We start from the raw sequence: 21195 nt of genomic DNA on the forward strand, positions 1-21195 counted from the left end.
ACATCGTGGAGCACCTGGCTGCCATGGGCAGAGTACGCCCACAACACCCTGCAGTCATCGGCCACCAAGCTGTCGCCATTCCAGTGCCAATTCGGGTTCCAGCCACCTCTGTTCCCGGACCAGGAGGAGGACGCGGGGGTGCCCTCGGTCAACCAATATGTGAGACGGTGTCGCAAGACCTGGAGCAAGGTCAGGAGGACCCTCATCAAGACCTCCAGAACCAACCAGACTCCGGCCAACCGCCATAGAAGACCTGCCCACGCTTTCCGCCCTGGGCAGCGGGCTTGGCTGTCCACCAAGGACCTTCCGCTGCGGGTGGAGAACCGCAAGCTTGCTCCTCGCTACATTGGCCCCTTCAAGGTGGTGCGCAGGGTGAACCCTGTCGCTTACCGGCTCCAGTTGCCCCGGACTCTGAGGATCAACCCCACATTCCATGTTTCCCTGTTGCGGCCCGTACTGACGTCCATATATGCCCCTGCCCCTAGGAATCCCCCACCCCCCTGCATCTTCCAGGGTCAGACTGTGTTCACTGTGCATCGCCTGCTTGACTCCCGCCAGGTCTGCGGCGGGCTTCAATATCTGGTAGACTGGGAGGGCTATGGCCCTGAGGAATGCTGTTGGGTCCCCGCCTGGGACATTTTAGATAAAGGACTTTGTCGGGCCTTCCATTCGGCCCATCCGGATCGCCCTAGGAACGTCAGGAGACGCTCCTGGGGGGGTCCTGTTAGGACTGGGACTGTTTTGGCCTCTAGAGGCTGCTGTTATGTTTATCTTGTCATGTTTGTTTTGGCCTCTAGAGGCCGCCACTGTGTTTTGTGTTTGTCTTGATTGCCTGTTTCCTGCCCCGCCCTGTTCCTTAATTAGTTTGTGTATAAATACCCCTCTGTTTGTTCCCTTGTCACGGAGTCTTTATGCTATGCTGTCTAGTGCTAGTTTCCTCTGTCCCATGTATCTTGCCTGTGCCCTTGTGTTTTTGATATTTTTGCTTTCTTTGGACTTTGTACCTTTTTGATCTTCTGAGCATTCAGCATTTTGTCTTTCCTTTTGTTTTTGGACATTTTACCTTTGGATATTTTTATTTTGGTTTATCTTCTGAGCTTTTGGATTTTCTTTTTTCCATTGGATTGTAAATAGTGTAAATAAACTTTTTTTTTGATACTCTACTTTCGCCTCACGCCTCTGCACTTGAGTCATCCCCCTGGTGGCCTAGTGGGGGTTTGCTGGGTTATTATACCAATGACCTGGGTTCGAATCCCAGCAAAACCCTAACACTGGGTACATTTATTATATGCACTAGCTGAGAAGTTTGGGGTTTGAAATAAAGAGCTGTCACGATGATTCTAACCAGAGGGGTTTCTATTCTAGCAACTGAAAAGACCAGGGGCTCAGTCAAGTTTTCCTGACGCTTGTATTTTTTAAGGAAGATTGGCACAGATAGGTTGGGAAGGTCATATCTAACATTACAAGAAATCTCTCTCTCTCTCTCTCTCACTCACACACACACACTTTCAAAGGTCATGACATCTTTATTACTGATTTTTGCACTGCTCTTTCAGCTCATCTCATTATCTCTAGCCGCTTTATCCTGTTCTACAGGGTCGCAGGCAAGCTGGAGCCTATCCCAGCTGACTATGGGCGAAAGGCGGGGTACACCCTGGACAAGTCACCAGGTCATCACAGGGCTGAGACATAGACACAGACAACCATTCACACCTACGGTCAATTTAGAGTCACCAGTTAACCTAACCTGCATGTCTTTGGACTGTGGGGGAAACCGGAGCACCCGGAGGAAACCCACGCGAACACGGGGAGAACATGCAAACTCCGCACAGAAAGGCCCTCGCTGGCCACGGGGCTCGAACCCAGACCTTCTTGCTGTGAGGCGACAGCGCTAACCACTACACCACCATGCCATCCCGCACTGCTCTTTTTACATTTATATACTTCGCTTCAGTTTCTGTCTCCTTATCATCATCAACACCCATAATTTCTCAGGAAACTGAAGCATGTGTCAATTAACTATTAAAATGCCATGAGTAAATTTATCATCAGTTTAATAAAATATACATTTTCTCACTCATTTAGGATCACAAAGACAAACTGTAAGCGACATTATTATATTACAACATCCAAAATCCCAGACGACATCCCATCTCACAAGATTATGATCATAGAAATATGTCTTACAAGTTTCTCTCTCAGATAGGCTCCAGCTTGCCTGCGACCCTGTAGAACAGGATAAAGTGGCTAGAGATAATGAGATGAGATGAGAAGTTTCTCTCTCACACACACAAACACACCACTTTCTCCAATGTATCCAGGCTCAGTTGACCACAGCAGCTCATTTGTGGTGTCTGAAAAACACACATTTATGTTGGCATTAATAATGCATGGAAAAACAAAAATTTTATCCCTATATGTGACCAAAAGGCTGGCTGTGGGATGGAGGCTGGCTGGTTCTGTGCAGGCTACATGTATAATTAAAACATATGATTAAATGATGTCAGGGCAACTATTGGTGTCTACATGAACACAAATTGTTGTTGACCACACAGAGCGCCACTGCAGATATTCATTAAACCACTTGAACTTTAGAGCTCGCCTCATACAGACCCTATGCTGTCAATTCAACGTAACCAGGCTACACGGAGTGGTTTCTGTGTAACATCATCATAATTTGACAGGTTATATTGTTGATACATTCTATATAAACACCTACAGTGGTATGCAAAAGTTTGGGCACCCCTGGTCAAAATTGCTGTTACTGTGAACAGTTAAGCAAGTTGAAGATGAAATGATCTCCAAAAGGCATAAAGTTAAAGATGGCTCATTCCCTTAATATTTTAAGCAAAAACAATGTTCTTTTTTAATTTTCATCTTTTACATTTTCAAAATGACAAAAAAGGAAAAGGGCCCGAAGCAAAAGTTTGGGCACCCTGCATGGTCAGTACCTAGTAACACCCCCTTTGGCAAGTATCACAGCTTGTAAACACTTTTTGTAGCCAGCTAATAATCTTTCAGTTCTTACCTGGGGGATTTTCACACATTCGTCCTTGCAAAAGGCTTCCAGTTCTACAAGTTTCTTGGGCTGTCTTGTATGCACTGCTCTTTTGCGATCTATCCACAGACTTTCAAATGATGTTTAGGTCAGGGGACTGTGAGGGCCAGGGCAAAACCTTCAGCTTGTGCCTCTTGAGGTATTTCATTGTAGATTTTGAGGTGTGTTTTGGATCATCGTCTTATTGTAGGACCAATCCTCTTTTTAACTTCAACTTTTTTTTACAGATGGTGTGATGTTTGCTTCCGGAATTTGCTGGTATTTATTCGAATCCATGCTTCCCTCGACCAATGAAATGTGCCCTGTGCCACTGGCTGCAACACAACCCCAAAGCATTATCGATCCACACCCATGCTTCAGAGTTGTAGAGGTGTTCTTTTCCTGGAATTTGGCACCCTTTTTCTCCAAACATACCTTTGCACACTGTGGCCAAAAAGTTATATTTTGATTTCATCAGTCCACAGGACTTGTTTCCAAAATGCATCAGGCTTATTTAGATGTTCATTTGCAAACTTCAGACACTGAATTTTGTGGCTAGGATGCAGGAACGGTTTTCTTCTGATGACTCTCTCATGAAGGTCATATTTGTTCAAGTGTCGCTGCATAGTAGAACAGTGCACCACCACTCCAGGGTCTGCTAAATCTTTCTGAAGGTCTTTTGCAGTCAAACAGGGGTTTTTATTTGCCTTTCTCACAATCCAATGAGCAGTTCTTTCAGAAAGTTTTCTTCATCTTCCAGACCTCACCTTGATCTCCACTGTTTCTGTTAACTGCCATTTCTTAATAGCATTACAGTCTGACGAAACAGCTACCTGAAAACACTTTGCTACGTTCTTGTAGCCTTCTCCTGCTTTGTGAGTGTCAATTATTTTATAATTCAGAATGCGAGGGAGTTGCTTAGAGGAGCCCATGGCTGTTGATTTTAGGGACAAATTTGAGGAGTCAGAGAATTTATACAGCTTTGAAATCTGCATCATCTGACCTTTCCTAACGAAGAATTTGAACAAGCCACAGTCAATAAGCTAATTAAGGTCTGGAACCTTGGTAAAAGTTACCTGAGAACTCAAATGTATTGGGGTGCCCAAACTTTCGCATGGTGTTCCTTTTCTTTTTTCACTCTCCAATTGTACAAAACAAAAATAATACACAAATCTTGCAGAAAACGCTGAAAAGAAATGTCTCGTCTTTACCTTTATGCCTTTTGGTGATCAGTTTATCTTCTGCTCACTTAACTATTCACAGTAACAGACATTTTCAACAAGGGTGCCCAAACTTTTGCACGTCATTTTGACTTCCTGTCACCTGGATTCGGCTGTTTTTCTCATCTCATTATCTCTAGCTGCTTTATCCTGTTCTACAGGGTCGCAGGCAGGCTGGAGCCTATCCCAGCTGACTACAGGCGAAAGGTGGGGTACACACCCTGGACAAGTCGCCAGGTCATCACAGGGCTGACACAGATACAGACAACCATTCACACCCACATTCACACCTACGGTCAATTTAGAGTCACCAGTTAACCTAACCTGCATGTCTTGGGATTGTGGGGGAAACCGGAGCACCCAGAGGAAACCCACGCGGACACGGGGAGAACATGCAAATTCCACACAGAAAGGCCCTTGCTGGCCACGGGGCTCGAACCTGGACCTTCTTGCTGTGAGGCGACAGCGCTAACCACTACACCACCATGCCACCCTGGCTGTTTTTCTTAAAATCAAAAAGCGTTTAGACTACATTGATGAAAAAAAAAAAGACATTTCCAATGAGTCAGGGTTTCTTTCAGTACTTCAATTCACCGTCCATAAATGTAAACAACATACTTGCCAACTTTTCAAAATTCTCATGGGGGAGAAAATTGCGTGAACGACATTTTCAGTTGGACGAGGGTATGATATGTGGTTGAAACGATAAAAACCAGTGGATCCCAATTAATTGCAAACCATTTTAAATTTATACAATTAGAGTTTTTGAATTGTTGATATTGTTCTATCAATTACTATACACTATATTGCCAAAAGTATTTGCTCACCCATCCAAATTATTGGAATCAGGTGTTCCAATCACTTCCATGGCCACAGGTGTATAAAATCAAGCACCTAGGCATGCAGACTGTTTTTACAGTTTGGAGCTGGCCCCTTCCTCTTCCAACATGACTGTGCACCAGTGCACAAAGCAAAGTCCATAAAGACATGGATGACAGAGTCTGGTGTGGATGAACTTGACTGGCCTGCACAGAGTCCTGACCTCAACCCGATAGAACACCTTTGGGATGAATTAGAGCGGAGACTGAGAGCCAGGCCTTCTTGTCCAACATCAGTGTGTGACCTCACAAATGCGCTTCTGGAAGAATGGTCAAAAATTCCCATAAACACACTCCTAAACCTTGTGGACAGCCTTCCCAGAAGAGTTGAAGCTGTTCTAGCTGCAAAGGGTGGACTGACGTTGTATTGAACCCTATGGATTAGGAATGGGATGTCACTTAAGCTCATATGTGAGTCAAGGCAGGTGAGCAAATACTTTTGGCAATATAGTGTAGGTTACAGGATTCATGTATCAGGCATGAGAGAGCTCAGAGTGAAAAATCTGAAATAATACTCATCTTGAATTTTAATATAATAACAATGAAAGGGAAGTCTGAAAAATCTCATGCCTGAATATTGTATCCATACAGAGACCCACAGAAAATAACACAAGTGATGCTTTAGAAGAATGTTTATCATTTCTTAAAATAGTCGCAGTGAATGAAAGTATTATTGGATTGCATCAAATGTGTTTTCCTTCTGTAAGCTCATGTAAAAATACAGAGAACTATAATATCATATATAAATTAAATACAATTTTAATAAGATTTAACCAAAATAGTAACAACTCAATTAAATAAATACTGCACTGTCTTCTCGTCTCGTCTCATCTTCTTCCGCTTTATCCGGGACCGGGTCGCGGAGGCAGCAGTCTAAGCAGGGAAGCCCAAACTTCCCTCTCCCCAGACACCTTGGCCAGCTCCTCGGGAAGAACACCGAGGCATTCCCAGGCCAGCCGAGAGACATAGTCCCTCCAGCGTGTCCTGGGTCTTCCCCGGGGCCTCCTCCCGGGGGGACATGCCTGGAACACCTCCTCAGGGAGGCGTCCAGGAGGCATCCGAAAAAGATGCCCGAGCCACCTCAGCTGATTCCTCTCGATGTGGAGCAGCAGCGGCTCTACTCCGAGCTCCTCCCGAGTGACTGTGCTTCTCACCCTATCTCTAAGGGAGCGCCCAGCCACCCTGTGAAGGAAACTCATTTCGGCCGCTTGTATCCGCGATCTTGTCCTTTTGGTCATTACCCAAAGCTCATGACCATAGGTGAGAGTCGGAACGTAGATCGACCGGTAAATTGAGAGCTTCGCCTTTTGGCTCAGCTCCTTCTTCACCACGACGGACCGGTAAAGCGACCGCATCACTGCGGAGGCTGCACTGATCCGCCTGTCGATCTCATGCTCCATCCTTCCCTCACTCGTGAACAAGATCCCGAGATACTTAAACTCCTCCACTTGAGGCAGAACTTCTCCACCAACCTGGAGAGGGCAAGCCACCCTTTTCCGGTCGAGAACCATGGCCTCGGACTTGGAGGTGCTGATTCTCATCCCAGCCGCTTCACACTCGACTGCAAACTGCCCCAGTGCATGCTGAAGGTCCTGGTTTGAAGAAGCCAACAGGACAACATCATCCGCAAAAAGCAGAGATGAAATCCTGTGGTTCCCAAACAGGATTCCTTCTGGCCCCTGGCTGCACCTAGAAATTCTGTCCATAAAAATTATGAACAGAACCGGTGACAAAGGGCAGCCCTGCCGGAGTCCAACATGCACTGGGAACAAGTCTGACTTACTGCCGGCAATGCGAACCAGACTCCTGCTCCGTTCATACAGGGACCAGACAGCCCTTAGCAAAGAGCCCCGAACCCCATACTCCCAAAGCACCCCCCACAGAATACCACGGGGGACACGGTCGAATGCCTTCTCCAGATCCACAAAGCACATGTGGACTGGTTGGGCAAACTCCCATGAACCCTCGAGCACCCTATGAAGGGTATAGAGCTGGTCCAGTGTTCCGCGACCAGGACGAAAACCGCATTTTTCCTCCTGGATCCGAGGTTCGACTATTGGTCGAATTCTCCTCTCCAGTACCCTGGAGTAAACCTTCCCTGGGAGGCTGAGAAGTGTGATTCCCCTATAATTGGAGCACACTCTCCGGTCCCCTTTCTTAAAAAGAGGGACCACCACCCCAGTCTGCCACTCCAGAGGCACTGTCCCTGACCGCCACGCAATGTTGCAGAGGCGTGTCAACCAAGACAGCCCCACAACATCCAGAGACTTGAGATACTCAGGGCGGATCTCATCCACCCCCGGTGCCTTGCCACCGAGGAGCTTGCAAACCACCTCAGTGACTTCGGCTTGGGTAATGGACAAGTCCACCTCTGAGTCATCAGCCTCAGTCTCCTCAGTGGAAGACATGACGGTAGGATTGAGGAGATCCTCAAAGTATTCCTTCCACCGCCCGACAATGTCCCCAGTCAAGGTCAACAGCTCCCCACCCGCACTGTAAACAGTGTTGGCAGAGTACTGCTTCCCCCTCCTGAGGCGCCGGACGGTTTGCCAGAATTTCTTCGAGGCTGACCGATAGTCCTTCTCCATGGCCTCCCCGAACTCCTCCCAGTTCCGAGTTTTTGCCTCCGCAACTGCCCGAGCTGCAGTACGCCTGGCCTGCCGATACCCGTCAGCTGCCTCGGGAGTCCTGGAGGTTAACATGGCCCGATAGGACTCCTTCTTCAGCTTGACGGCATCCATTACTTCCGGTGTCCACCACCGGGTTCGGGGATTGCTGCCACAACAGGCACCGGAGACCTTGCGGCCACAGCTCCGAACAGCTGCGTCCACAATGGAGGTAGAGAACATGGTCCACTCAGACTCAATGTCCCCCGCCTCCCTCGGAAGCTGGGAAAAGCTCTCCCGGAGGTGGGAGTTAAAGACCTCCCCAACAGAGTGCTCGGCCAGACGTTCCCAGCAGACCCTCACCATACGTTTGGGCCTGCCAGGTCTGTCCAGCTTCCTCCTCCGCCAGCGGATCCAACTCACCACCAGGTGGTGATCAGTTGACAGCTCAGCCCCTCTCTTCACCCGAGTGTCCAAGACATAGGGCCAGAGATCAGATGAAACGACTACAAAGTCGATCATCGACCTCCGACCTAAGGTGTCCTGGTGCCACGTGCACTTATGGACACCCCTATGCTCGAACATGGTGTTCGTTATGGACAAACCGTGACTAGCACAGAAGTCCAATAACAAAACACCACTCGGGTTCAGATCGGGGAGGCCGTTCCTCCCAACCACGCCCCTCCAGGTGTCACTGTCATCGCCCACGTGAGCATTGAAGTCCCCCAGTAGCACAATGGAGTCCCCAGTCTGAGCACTCCTCAGTACCTCTCCCAGGGACTCCAAGAAGGCCGGATACTCTATACTGCTATTTGGGCCGTAGGCACAAACAACAGCAAGAGCCCTCTCCCCAATCCGAAGGCGCAGAGAGGCAACCCTCTCGTTCACTGGGGTAAACTCCAACACATGACGGCTGAGCTGGGGAGCTATAAGCAAGCCCACACCAGCCCGCCGCCGCTCACCACGGGCGACTCCAGAGAAGTGGAAAGTCCAGCCCCTCTCGAGGAGCTGGGTTCCTGAGCCCAAGCTGTGCGTGGAGGTGAGCCCGACTATCTCTAGCCGGTACCTCTCAACCTCCCGCACAAGCTCAGGCTCTTTCCCCCCCAGCGAAGTGACATTCCATGTCCCAACAGCCAGCCGCTGTGTCCGGGGATCAGGTCATCGAGGCCCCTGCCTTCGACTGCCACCCAATCCACATTGCACCAGTCCCCTACTGCTACCTCTGTGGGTGGTGAACTGCTCTTAGTCTGGCCTGTCACCTAGGACCTGTCTGCCTTGGGAAACCCTGACAGGGGCATAATGCCCCCGACAACATAGCTCCTAGGATCATTCAAGCACACAAACCCCTCCACCACAATAAGGTGGCAGTTCTAGGAGGGGTGCACTGTCTTAGTACGACTAAAATGCATCTCTCTCACTAAACACTTTCCAACAGAATTTTTAAAAAGCACTAGAAGTCCTATCAAAATCCGATCGGAATGCATCGAAGGAATTTGCTCATTTGCAAACTTTGACTGAAAGTTTTTAAACAAAATTTAAAAATGGCACTATAAATACTACCATACTATCAAAATATACTCTGCAAAGAAAGTCACTCGAATGCAAAAATTTTAGTCCTACCAAAATACACTCACTAGTAATCTTTCACTTAAAACCTCAAAACTCTATCAAAATCCATCACTTTCCAGATAATTCACTTGTAAACTTTCACTTAAAACTTTCAAACATAAATCCAAAATAGCACTAAGACACTCCCACACTATTCAAATACACTCACCAAACAAATTCTCTGTCATGCAAAATCTCACTAAACACTTTAGAAGTTATACAGTTTGTTTCTGAAATGGTATGGAAGACCAGTTTAATTTCACACTCAAATGTCCATTATATTCTGATTTAAGGAATCTTTACCTTAAAATGTGTAATTGGCTGGTCGAACATTTGCTTATCCATGGAAATTCATTCTCCCATGCAACCTGGTATTTGCATTCATATTTTTGCCATTTGGTATTTGGTTTAGTGGCCATGATGAATGACTGCTTGTAAAAAATGTCGGACAGCCTGGGTGAATCCTACATTATGGAAGTGACTGTCGTTCTGTTCGTTGATTGGTTAAAAATCAGTTGACATCAGCAGTGTTTCTCATACGATTCTGATTGGACATAATCAGGAGTATTTTTAACTTGGCGGTAGGGATTTCCCCAAAACCGGGAGATTATCCATTTTTTAACAAATACTATCGGGAGGCGGAGGCTAAAATCGGGAGCCTCCCACCGAAATCGGGAGGGTTGGCAAGTATGAAACAAACCATCAAGCCCAGTTCGATCAGTATAGGACTCTTTCACTCACTAAAATAATAAAGGACACCAGTTAGCTCGTTGCCTGGCAACCAGCAGACTAAAAAACTCAGAAAGCTAACATTCACTAATAATCTCTAGTGAACTAGCTCACATCAACTAGAGAACAAAAATTCATAAGCAGACACTTTTTACAGCAAAGGCCCCAGGTTATCAGAACATTCTGCACTTTTGCTTGGAAAAGTTTCAGGAAACATATGCTTTAAATCTGCACCACTGATCTGGGTCATGAAATGACCTCTTCATGTCCTTTCTGCTCTGAATAACGTGAGTCTTATTTATTAAGACTCACAGCACGGTGGTGTAAGTGGTTAGCACGGTCGCCTCACAGCAAGAAGGTTCTGGGTTCGAGCCCAGTGGCTGACGAGGGCCCTTCCGTGTGGAGTTTACATGTTGTCTGCATGGGTTTCCTCCGGGTGCTCTGGTTTCATCCAAAGACATGTGGTTAGGTTAATATGGGATGGCCTTGAGCGAGGCACCTAACTCCCAACTGCTCCCTGGGTGCTGTTAGCATGGCTGCCCACTGCTCTGGGTATGTGTGTGTTCACTGCTTCAGATGGGTTAAATGCAGAGAGGAATTTCACAAGTGCGTGATGAATAAAGTTGTGCTTTCTTTCTTTCTTTAATGACGAGACTCACAGCTGAAGCATCCAGCGCCTGTGTGCGTGCACCATGACGTCATGACATCAACAACACTGTTTAAACTTGTGTTTGAACCTTTGATAATAAAATAAATCATTTTAAAAATTGATAAAAAAAAAAGTTCGTGTTTGAACCTGAACCGACTCCTGTACCATCTCCAATAGACAAATTGGGAAAATACAACGTTAGAAGACGAAGTCAGATGGATACATAGATAGATTGTGAACAGATTGGCATTTTTCTATCTTAATATATTAAGTCATTATAAAATTACATTTATGTTTGGAGTGTAAGTTCGTGCTTAATGTACTAAACTGCTTGGGCCTCATGAACCCGTCTGATCAAGTCTGTTTCTAGAGTTTAGAACGGATCTGATCGAGTCTGTTTCTAGAATTTAGAATGGAATTCAGAATTCTGAAGTCACATTCTGCTCCTATGTAAGCATCTACAAAACTCAAATCTCTTCAGATCATCAACAGCCAGCGACACAGTGACTCACCAATCACCAGCGACTCGGCAGCAATTAACAGTTTTTATCAGCAATTAACAGTTTTTCAGTGATTCACATTTTTAACAGTGATTTACAGTTTTTAACAGCAATTAACAGTTTTTAATAGCAAGTAACAGATATCCAGCGACAGTGACACAGTAATCAACAGCGATTTAGCAGCATTTAATCTTGTACTTTGTGGTAAGTCGCTTTGTATTAAGTTATTGATTTGTTTTGTTTTAAATTTGAAGACTAATCTGACACAGGCGGCATGGTGGTGTAGTGGTTAGCGCTGTTGCCTCACAGCAAGAAGGTCCTGGGTTCGAGCCCCAGGGCCGGCAAGGGCCTTTCTGTGTGGAGTTTGCATGTTCTCCCCGTGTCTGTGTGGGTTTCCTCCGGGTGCTCCGGTTTCCCCCACAGTCCAAAGACATGCAGGTTAGGTTAACTGGTGACTCTAAATTGACCGTAGGTGTGAGTGTGAATGGTTGTCTGTGTCTATGTGTCAGCCCTGTGATGACCTGGCGACTTGTCCAGGGTGTACCCCGCCTTTCGCCCTTAGTCAGCTGGGATAGGCTCCAGCTTGCCTGCGACCCTGTAAAAGGATAAAGCGGCTAGAGATAATGAGATGAGATGAGACTAATCTGACACACATGAATACCATGAATGTTTATTATCATTCCTTTTTCTCTCATTTTATGATCATACTGATAAGTTTAATAACCTTTAGGTCCTTACGTTTTGTGATTCCTCCAGTTCCCGTAGAGAAAAGTATTTTTACTGGACTTATACTCAGGTTTGTCTGTTTAAAACAGCAGGCCAAAGGGTTGATAGGCGTACTAAACATTCAGTTAGCAGTTCAGTTGGTGTTATTGCTTTTCTCCAACACTGAGAGTTTGATTTATGATTTTTTTTTCTCTTCAGCTGAAATGAACCCAGACTCCATGATGGCCGCACTGTATGTGGGTGATCTGCACCCTGACATCACGGAGGTGATGCTGCTGGAGATGTTGAGCCCTGCAGGACCCATTCGCTCCATCCGTCTCTGCAGGGACAGGGACACCGGCTCCTCACTCGGCTATGCTTATGTCAACTTTCACCATCAAGCTGATGGTAATACAGTACAAACCATACAGAAGACAAGAGAACGCAGTTCCCTACACTGTTTCTGCATTTTAAATTGAAGTTTAGCCGGCTTAAGGGTGCATGTGTAATTTGTGGATTATTTTACTGCTTTATTACATAGATAAAGTCAAATTCTGTGCCTCCTATAAAAGGCACAAAAAATATTTCAGTGATTTTTTTCTCTATGAATAAATGCTTCAATTAATGCTTTGATTTCGCTCACACCATAATTCTTTCATAACTTTTCTTACCCATCTTTACCAAGGGTACCAATAATTCCAAATTTGACTATATATACATAGTGTAATCCAAACCTATTATATAGTTTTAACTGAAATTAATGAGCTCTAATTTATTTTCTTTCCCTCAGCTGAGCGAGCGATGAAAATGTTTAATTTTGAGCTCCTGATGGGGCGGCCCATACGGATCATGTGGTCTCAGAGGGATCCATCCATGAGGAAAACCGGCATTGGAAACCTTGTCATCAAAAACCTGGACAAGTCGATTGACAGCGGGTCCCTTTATGACCTTTTCTCCGTCTTTGGAAAGGTCCTGTCGTGCAAGGTTCGGGCTTTGAACTGTTTGGATATGAATAGCATCTGTGTAGCAGGATTAGCACGTTTTTAATACATTTTAAAGTCCTGTGTTCGCTCAGATTGACCTCAGTTCTGTGTGATGATATAAAATGTCTCTCCTGAAGGTGGTAGAAGATGAGAACGGGTCCAAAGGGTATGCCTATGTCCACTTCGAGTCTGTGGAGGCAGCAGAGTTGGCAAAGAAGAAGCTGAACGGAAAGCTGCTGAACGACTGTAAAGTGTAAGCTGCGTGTAAATTAGTACATTTTTACCAGCCTGGGTTCAAATGTCAGGACTCTTTTACATTTCTTCTTTTGTGCTTGAAGTAATTCCATTTAAAATTGATTGAAATCCTTCTACTGTTGATAAAGGTTGTTTGCTCTTCTGAAGGTATTTCATTCAACATGAAGTTGTCATGTTGCTGGCGTAGGCATAACGTCTGACAGCAGTGTTTAGATAAAGACTCTAAGAGCAGCGTCTCTGTTGTGTTACAGTTTCATTGAGCACTTTAAGGTCCGTGAGCAGCGTGAGGCTGAGGTGGGCTCCTGCTCTCACCCGTTCAACATTTACACCAAAAACCTGGGAGACGACGTGGACGACAATCAGCTGAACACCATCTTCAGCAAGTTTGGTGAGGATCCCTAACAGGGAGTGTGACGAGTTCAACACATTCACATGAACATAATGTGTTCTGCACTTGATCAGGAAATAAACATGATGAACGTATTCTAGAGTTAGGACTAAGCCTTAAAATTGTCGGTGTGTGTGTTGCAGGTCCTGTGGTGAATGCCCGCGTCATGACAGATGAGAGCGGGAAATCCAAAAGTTTTGGCTTTGTCAGTTTCCACAGGCATGAGGATGCACAGAGGGTGAGTGTACACTGCAGCCAAGTGCACTTGTGTATAACCTTGTGGAAAGTTTCCTTACAGCAGGAAAACCTCTGGGTAATGGTGTGTGTGTGTGTGTGTATACAGTATATATAACAATGTGTGTGTGTGCAGGCTCTGGCAGAGATGAATGGACAGATGCTGAACGGCAGGCAGGTGATTGTGGGTCGAGCGCAGACGAAAGCAGAGAGACAGGCTGAACTCAAACAGAAGTTTGAACAGGTAAACACACACACACACACACACACACACACACACACACACACACACACACACACGGTGAGCAAGCAGCTTCAAACTGCACAGAACACCTGCCGACCTGTGCTGCATCCCTGCTACATTGAGAACACCATTCCATGAAAACACGATCCCAAGTTACCACAAGAGGCGACGGCTCACTGATTAACGTCACTAACTGCCACCTTTTATTCTGATCAGAGAGAAATCTCATCTCATCATCTCTAACCACTTTATCCTGTTCTACAGGGTCGCAGGCAAGCTGGAGCCTATCCCAGCTGACTACGGGTGAAAGGCGGGGTACACCCTGGACAAGTCGCCAGGTCATCACAGGGCTGACACATAGACACAGACAACCATTCACACTCACATTCACACCCAGAGAGAAATAAGATGGAATAAAATGTGTTAATGGCTGCATGTGGGTGTGTGTTCTAGGAAAGGAACCTGGCTGCCATGTATACAATCAGACAGATACTCAAGCCCCACCCATATCTGTACTGGACCGGTGCACAGATCATCAAGCAGCAATGTGAGTGACAGCGGTAACACTCTCTTTCTCTCACACACTGTATTCCGTCGGGTGTAAATCGGGCGTATGGCCCCGACTCATAACTCTATGGTGTTATACTATTTCGAATGGTCAGAAACGGTTTATGACGCAGCCACAGATGGGGCTTTTGTGTAGCAGGTGAACTCTGTCACCAGCAAGCTAGCAGTTTTTGCTGAATAGTTTTCACCACAAATGTACTTGTACAGCAGGATAAGGTTCAGCACGCAGCCTGGAACTATGTATTGATTTGGTGCTCTTTTTTTCTGTAAACAGATGTCCAGAATGCTCCAGTGGCAGACTCCGTGCCAGCTGGAGGCAACTATCCAGCTGTAGACACTGTCCCTGCTGTGGAGAAAAGCCCAGCTGAAGAAAGTGCTCCAGCTGTTGAGCACATTCCAGCTGAAGAAAGTACTCCAGCTGTTGAGTCTGTTCTTGTTCAAGAAAGTGCTCTAGATGTTGAGCACGTTCCAACTGAAGAAAGTGCTCCAGCTGTTGAGGATGTTCTTGGTGAAGAAAGTGCTCCAACTGTAGTTCCAGCTGCAAACAAGGTTCAATAACATTAACAATATTCTGCATGATTAATATTTCAGTACATTGTATCAGTGAAGAATGGTGCTCATCTCATTGTGTAATAATAATAATAATAATAATAATAATAATAATTTCCTGTGTTCCCAGGATGTACCCACATACTCACCGGCTGGGAAACGGTTGACCCTGTACATGTTGGAGTCATCTCCAGTAGACGAACAGGTCCGGATGGCATGTGAGTTTCACATTCATACACACACATCCATCTGGCTCATTTACACTCCTGCTCTACAGCTCAGAGTTTTATTCCACTTTTTTGACCTCCCCGTTACGGTTGGGGAAGTGTTTCCTTGTGGAGGCTGAAAACTTCTACAAGCACCGGCCTTCAACTCCTCTTGTTTTGTTACTCAGTAATAGTGGATAGAAAGAGTCTGGTGCTGGAGCCCCGCCCATGTTACATGATTGGTCCCAGCCATCCATTCACTCCATTTCTGTTCTGTCTCTTTCTCTCTCTGCAGATGACTACATGTTACCTCTGGTTGAGCAAATCCACCCACACCTGGCGAAAAAGATCACCTGGATGCTCCTGGAGGGCAAAAACAACTACGAAATTATGAACATGATCGGAGATCTCGAGCTCCTGCGTGCCAGAGTGAGTTCACACACAATCTACCAGCTGTACCAGTTTACACACTCACGCAATTTACATGTACCAAGTGTTTTATATCAGTCTTAAAAATATTTGACATTGAAATGATGAATTATCTTTGGCCATGTGGAAACAAAACCTCACTCACCGATCCCTCATTCCTCATGTGTGTGTAGGTGCATGAAATGGACGCTATCCTGAAGGCGACGGAAGCTGGTTACAAGCCGGTAAGGATCTTTAATAAAAACTGGACATGTGCTGATATTCAGTTCTGAGATACACAACAATATTTCGGAGAGTTTACACAGGGATAAAAAAGTTCAAATCTCATTTCTTCTGCTCTTTTCTTCCAGGAAGCCCTGAAGATGCTCTACAACAAGAGCAAGAACAGCAAGAAGAAAAAGAATAAGAGAAATTATTATTAAACACTGCACAACATTGCAAACCTGACAAAGTCGTCTGCGTCTTGATTGGCATTTTAATTAGATTTAAAAAAAAGTGTAGATACACTGTAAATTTATAAACTCGAGAGTGTTAAAATCTGAAGTATTAACTGAAGAATAGTAATAGAGTCATTGATGTTGGTTTCTGAGAATGAAAGAGGGACATTTAAATGTTCCTGAGGAATATTTTCCTGGAAACCAACAACAAATTAACATCACGGAGTGAAAACTTCATTCTGTTTAGGAGATTAAGTTGTAAATGTCTGAGTTTGATAAAGAACAAAGGACTAGCTATTCCAGGGGTTTTAACATTAACTGTTCTACTTCAGACAGACTCAATTTCACTGACATTGTTTGACTCATTTGCTGCCCGTGATTCAAATAATATCTTGACAAATCTGAGAATAACTTCTCCAGCAGACCATGGGCATCCGAGTTATCACAGAAATCTGAAATGTTATAAAATATTGGATCACATTTAACCTTAAATCTTCGCATGACTGAGTTTGCTGGATAAATTAAATGAACAACTTTCAGGGAAATACTTTACTGTTTTGTTGGTGGAGGGTTTTTTTTATTGTGGATTATTATTATTTTTTAAATAACATGACTTCCTAAGTAAGTGATATACAAAGACTGGCCCCAGGGCCAAATTCGTCCCATGGAGAGATGTTAGCTAGCATGTGGTGTCTCTGTTTAAAAAATACATAAATAAATAATTTTTAAAAAACCCTGTAAAATTACTTTTTACACTGTAGCTGCCTCACTGTCCAACACGTTGAAATTTGGACTTTCACCTGATGATGGTTGCAGACTGTATTAACACAGTTAGTAAAAGTTCCTCAGACAACACCTGCTACTTAACATACTGAATGATATTTAGTCGTGACGACAAAAAAAAAAAAAAGTGAGAAGGGTCATAATTCTTTTGTCAGTTCCTGAAAAATCTTTAACTAAAGTGCATTTGCTACCAAGTATTAAAAACGACAGTTTATGAAAGTTGACTTTATGATTGCTTGAGTTTGTTCAATTACTTTTGGTCCAGGTGGGTCTACACAAGCAATAAGTAATCAGAAAAATGTAGGGGGGTGGCCCAGTTAACAACATAAATAATACCACTGAAATGTCCAGGGTGCCACACATAATTTGCATAATTTGGTATGCTGAAGGTTTTGCACTATGAAGCCAAAATTTTCTAATTAGTTTTTAACCTTTCTTTATATCTGCAGGACACTGATACCATCGCAGATGTCACACAAGTTCCTGTTGGGGTATTGACTGTTATACCTGAAGACAGACAGCAGCCAGGTCCACATGCCCTGCACCTTGAACCCTCCAGCATTGCTATCATACTGGAAGGTAGTATCGTCATGGATGACACTGGAAGCCACACACAAGCATTTTGTGTTACATTTGGACTAATACCGTATATGCTCTTCATTTGGATTATCCAAAAAGACTAAAGAACACCTTTGACTTCATTCAGAGGGTGATGCTCAACCTGGGTGTAGGTAACCTGAGACCAAAACTTCAGAGCTTGAAAAATGCTCTTTTGCAGTAGGTGGGTGTACTGCTGGCAGATCCTTAAAATAGCAAGGGATCCTGAAGCAAAGATACTTGATTTGAGTGTTGAACTCATATATTTGCAACTAACCTCTGCAAAGTTCTTAGTAAGTTACAGTCAGCCACAGATGGATGATTTTGGTTACTTGTTATACTGCAGTTTCTATAGTGTCCCAGTCTGTGGGATATTGGTTGGAGGTGTAATCCCATCTTGATTAATCCAAACTAGTTTGTGAAGTTTAGTCAATAAAAGCTTGATTGAGTGTAAGTGGCATTAGCAGTCTTTTGAAAATAGAGCAGTCATTTTGAGAAGTCAGGGAATGAGTCAGATGATTGCAAAAAACCTCTTTGTGTACTCATCCAAATGTTTGTTTTAAAATGTTGGGACATACCACCCATAAATGTTAGAGATGTTACAGAAAGATTTGATGGCAGTCAACATGAAAATAGAAAAGTGAGAGGATATCCCTTTTCTCATGGAAAGTTTGCTTCCAGGTGGCACGGTGGTGTAGTGGTTAGCGCTGTCGCCTCACAGCAAGAAGGTCCGGGTTCGAGCCCCATGGCCGGCGAGGGCCTTTCTGTGTGGAGTTTGCATGTTCTCCCCGTGTCCGCGTGGGTTTCCTCCGGGTGCTCCGGTTTCCCCCACAGTCCAAAGACATGCAGGTTAGGTTAACTGGTGACTCTAAATTGACCGTAGGTGTGAATGTGAGTGTGAATGGTTGTCTGTGTCTATGTGTCAGCCCTGTGATGACCTGGCGACTTGTCCAGGGTGTACCCCGCCTTTCGCCCGTAGTCAGCTGGGATAGGCTCCAGCTTGCCTGCAACCCTGTAGAAGGATAAAGCGGCTAGAGATAATGAGATGAGATGAGAAGTTTGCTTCCACTTTCATATTACAACAGTGAACTAAACAACAGATTTCCTGGGTAACTGAATAGTACTAGTGTTATAATATGGCCATGGGTTGTTAGGAGATATCCTTTGTGTCTTTCTTTATTTTTTTTATTTTACCAACTTTATTGGACTGTTACAAAATAAATATAAAAAAAAAGAAATAAACATAAAAAAAACCATAATAAAGTAAGTCAGCCCAAAGGGGAGAACGCGAACGGACGACCCATGCAAGGCGTTCCCCCGAAGGTATAAAAGAGAAAAATCATATAATTAAAATTAGACTAAATTGATCTGTGGCAACCACAGTCACGGTACACAGACCAAGTACATGAAAAGTCCGTATTATAGGTGGAGGTCAGTAATTCAAAGTACAGTTCTAACAGGGATGATTTGAAAACAGGGAGGCTACGGAATTTATCTGGGGAAAAATATTTACATACATAGTTCCATGGTTTAACAATCCTATTGAAGAATGAGGCCTGATAAGTTGAAGTTCTGCAGTGAGTACCGTAGGTTTTAAAATTAATTTCGGGTTTTGGGCCCTAGACCGGTCATGAGTTACAAAAGACACGTAGAGGTTTATGTTCAAATCTGTTTGGCCATTATTGCATTTATATACAAAGGCTAAGTCTCTAATCTCCCCATCATAAGTCAGAGGAAGCAAGTGCAGGCTTCTGAGTCTGTCTGAGTAAGTAGCATCCCCAATATGCTGTTGTAGTATCCAGCGTGTTGCACGTCGTTGGACTCTCTCTAACAGGCTTCTAAGGTTGGCACTAGCAGGGGACCATACTTCAGATGTGTAACAGAGCTGTGACTTGACGAGCGACAAATATAAAGTCCTCCTCACTTGAATTTCCATCAGCAAGGGACAGGATCTTTTTAGAAAGCCAAGCATCCGGTTAGCCTTGTTGACTATTGAGCAGACGTGCGAATCCCATTTTAAATGACTTGAAATAACCACACCCAGGTCTTTTTCTTCGTCAACTCGTTGAAGGCACATGCTGCCCAGGTGGTAGTCGTGAATGATTGGAGTTTTTTTCCGCGTGATGGTCAATATTTTGCACTTGTTGGCATTATACTGCATGTTCGATTCACAACTCCACCCCTCGGCATTGGCTAGATCGCGCTGTAATTGCTCTTTGTTTTGGCATGGAGAATGGCTCTAAATACTGAGTGAGCCTTAACTACCAGTTAAGTTGGACTAGATGCACCACTTTTCTGTCTTTGTGAAAAATATACATTTGAAATTATTTGTTGAATTGGTTGGAGTTGCTTAAATTATCTTGTGTTCTAGATAACTCAGACCATATCAGCATTAATACACCCAGTTTTAAATACTGGATAGTGACCGCAAAATCTTAAGGGATACTTCTACTGCAAGTTGTTAGTAGCCATGGAGCTTTGGGATATTCAAATACCCAGATTGCCTGTATAAATCCACCTATTTTTGCATTTTTTTTATTACAGTTCAAAGAATATGCATTGTTTGTGTTTCATTTAACTTGAAAGCTGGCTGAAGCTTAATTGAATATTGGTATTGTGATAAAAGGAGCTTTGTTGAAGTCTTAAGTAATGTCAGAGAAAAAGATATGTTTCTACCTTTGTTTAGAAAGATTTGCATATAAAAGATTATTTTACAAGGCTTACATATTTGTTTTTATTGTGTCATTTCATTTGTTTCCACAAACAGTGGCCTTGGCTTGAGATGCACAGAATTACATTTTGTTCCAATAATAAAATAAGCCTGCAAACTTATCATTCTTTGTTCTGCTTACTTGATTTTTTTTAGTGCAGTCAGTTTCTTAGATTCTACTGAGTAAACCCAACTGTTCAGTTAATTCAGACTAACTTGGCTTACTTAAAGTGCATATTCTGGACCAATTTTGTTTTTTTTTTTAAATATGAAAGTATACACACTCATCCAGAAGGGTAATTTTGCACAAGGCCATCTGTTTACAGCAGAAAAAAATAAAATAACAAAACGCGTCTGGAAAAATCCCAAGGGAGTCTGGAGCCAGATTCGTGACGTCACCTGCGGAAGCGCCAGCAGGCTGCGAGAGCTTTGCACGGTTTCAGTGCACAGCCTGTGTAGACCAAGCGCTCCCATTTCTCTCTCATTGTCCGGTCTTTTGGAAAACGATGAGTACTAATCCCATCAAAATTGGTGTTGCTACACCCTCTTACGATAGATCTGTTAACCATTTTAATAATTACTTGATAACTTTGAAGAAATTTGCAGAAAACCACCAGGTTTTCTCATAAACAAACCAACGCTGACGTAGGATTCAGAGGGAGGCGTCCCACACGTGACGTCACGAAAATCAATGTTTCCAGGAAATCCAAATGGCAAGTTTTTTCAGAGGCGGACCAATTCGCCTCAAATGACTTGATTTCAACTGATTTTTTTCTGGTATCGCGCAAGATAAAAATATTGCACAAAATGCAAAATGTGACAGATATTTGACCAAAGTTTAATATAAAATAGGAGAATTACATTGATCTTGCTCCTGAATT

General features: G+C 44.1%; 1 pseudogene; it reads left to right on the forward strand.

Annotated features, from left to right (window-relative positions):
• Positions 1-12156: 12156 nt before the first annotated feature.
• On the forward strand, positions 12157-16254 carry LOC132888940 (polyadenylate-binding protein 1A-like; annotated as a pseudogene).
• Positions 16255-21195: the final 4941 nt, after the last annotated feature.

This window comes from Neoarius graeffei, chromosome 7 (genome assembly GCF_027579695.1).
Source record: "Neoarius graeffei isolate fNeoGra1 chromosome 7, fNeoGra1.pri, whole genome shotgun sequence".
In the NCBI taxonomy this organism is placed as follows: domain Eukaryota; kingdom Metazoa; phylum Chordata; class Actinopteri; order Siluriformes; family Ariidae; genus Neoarius; species Neoarius graeffei.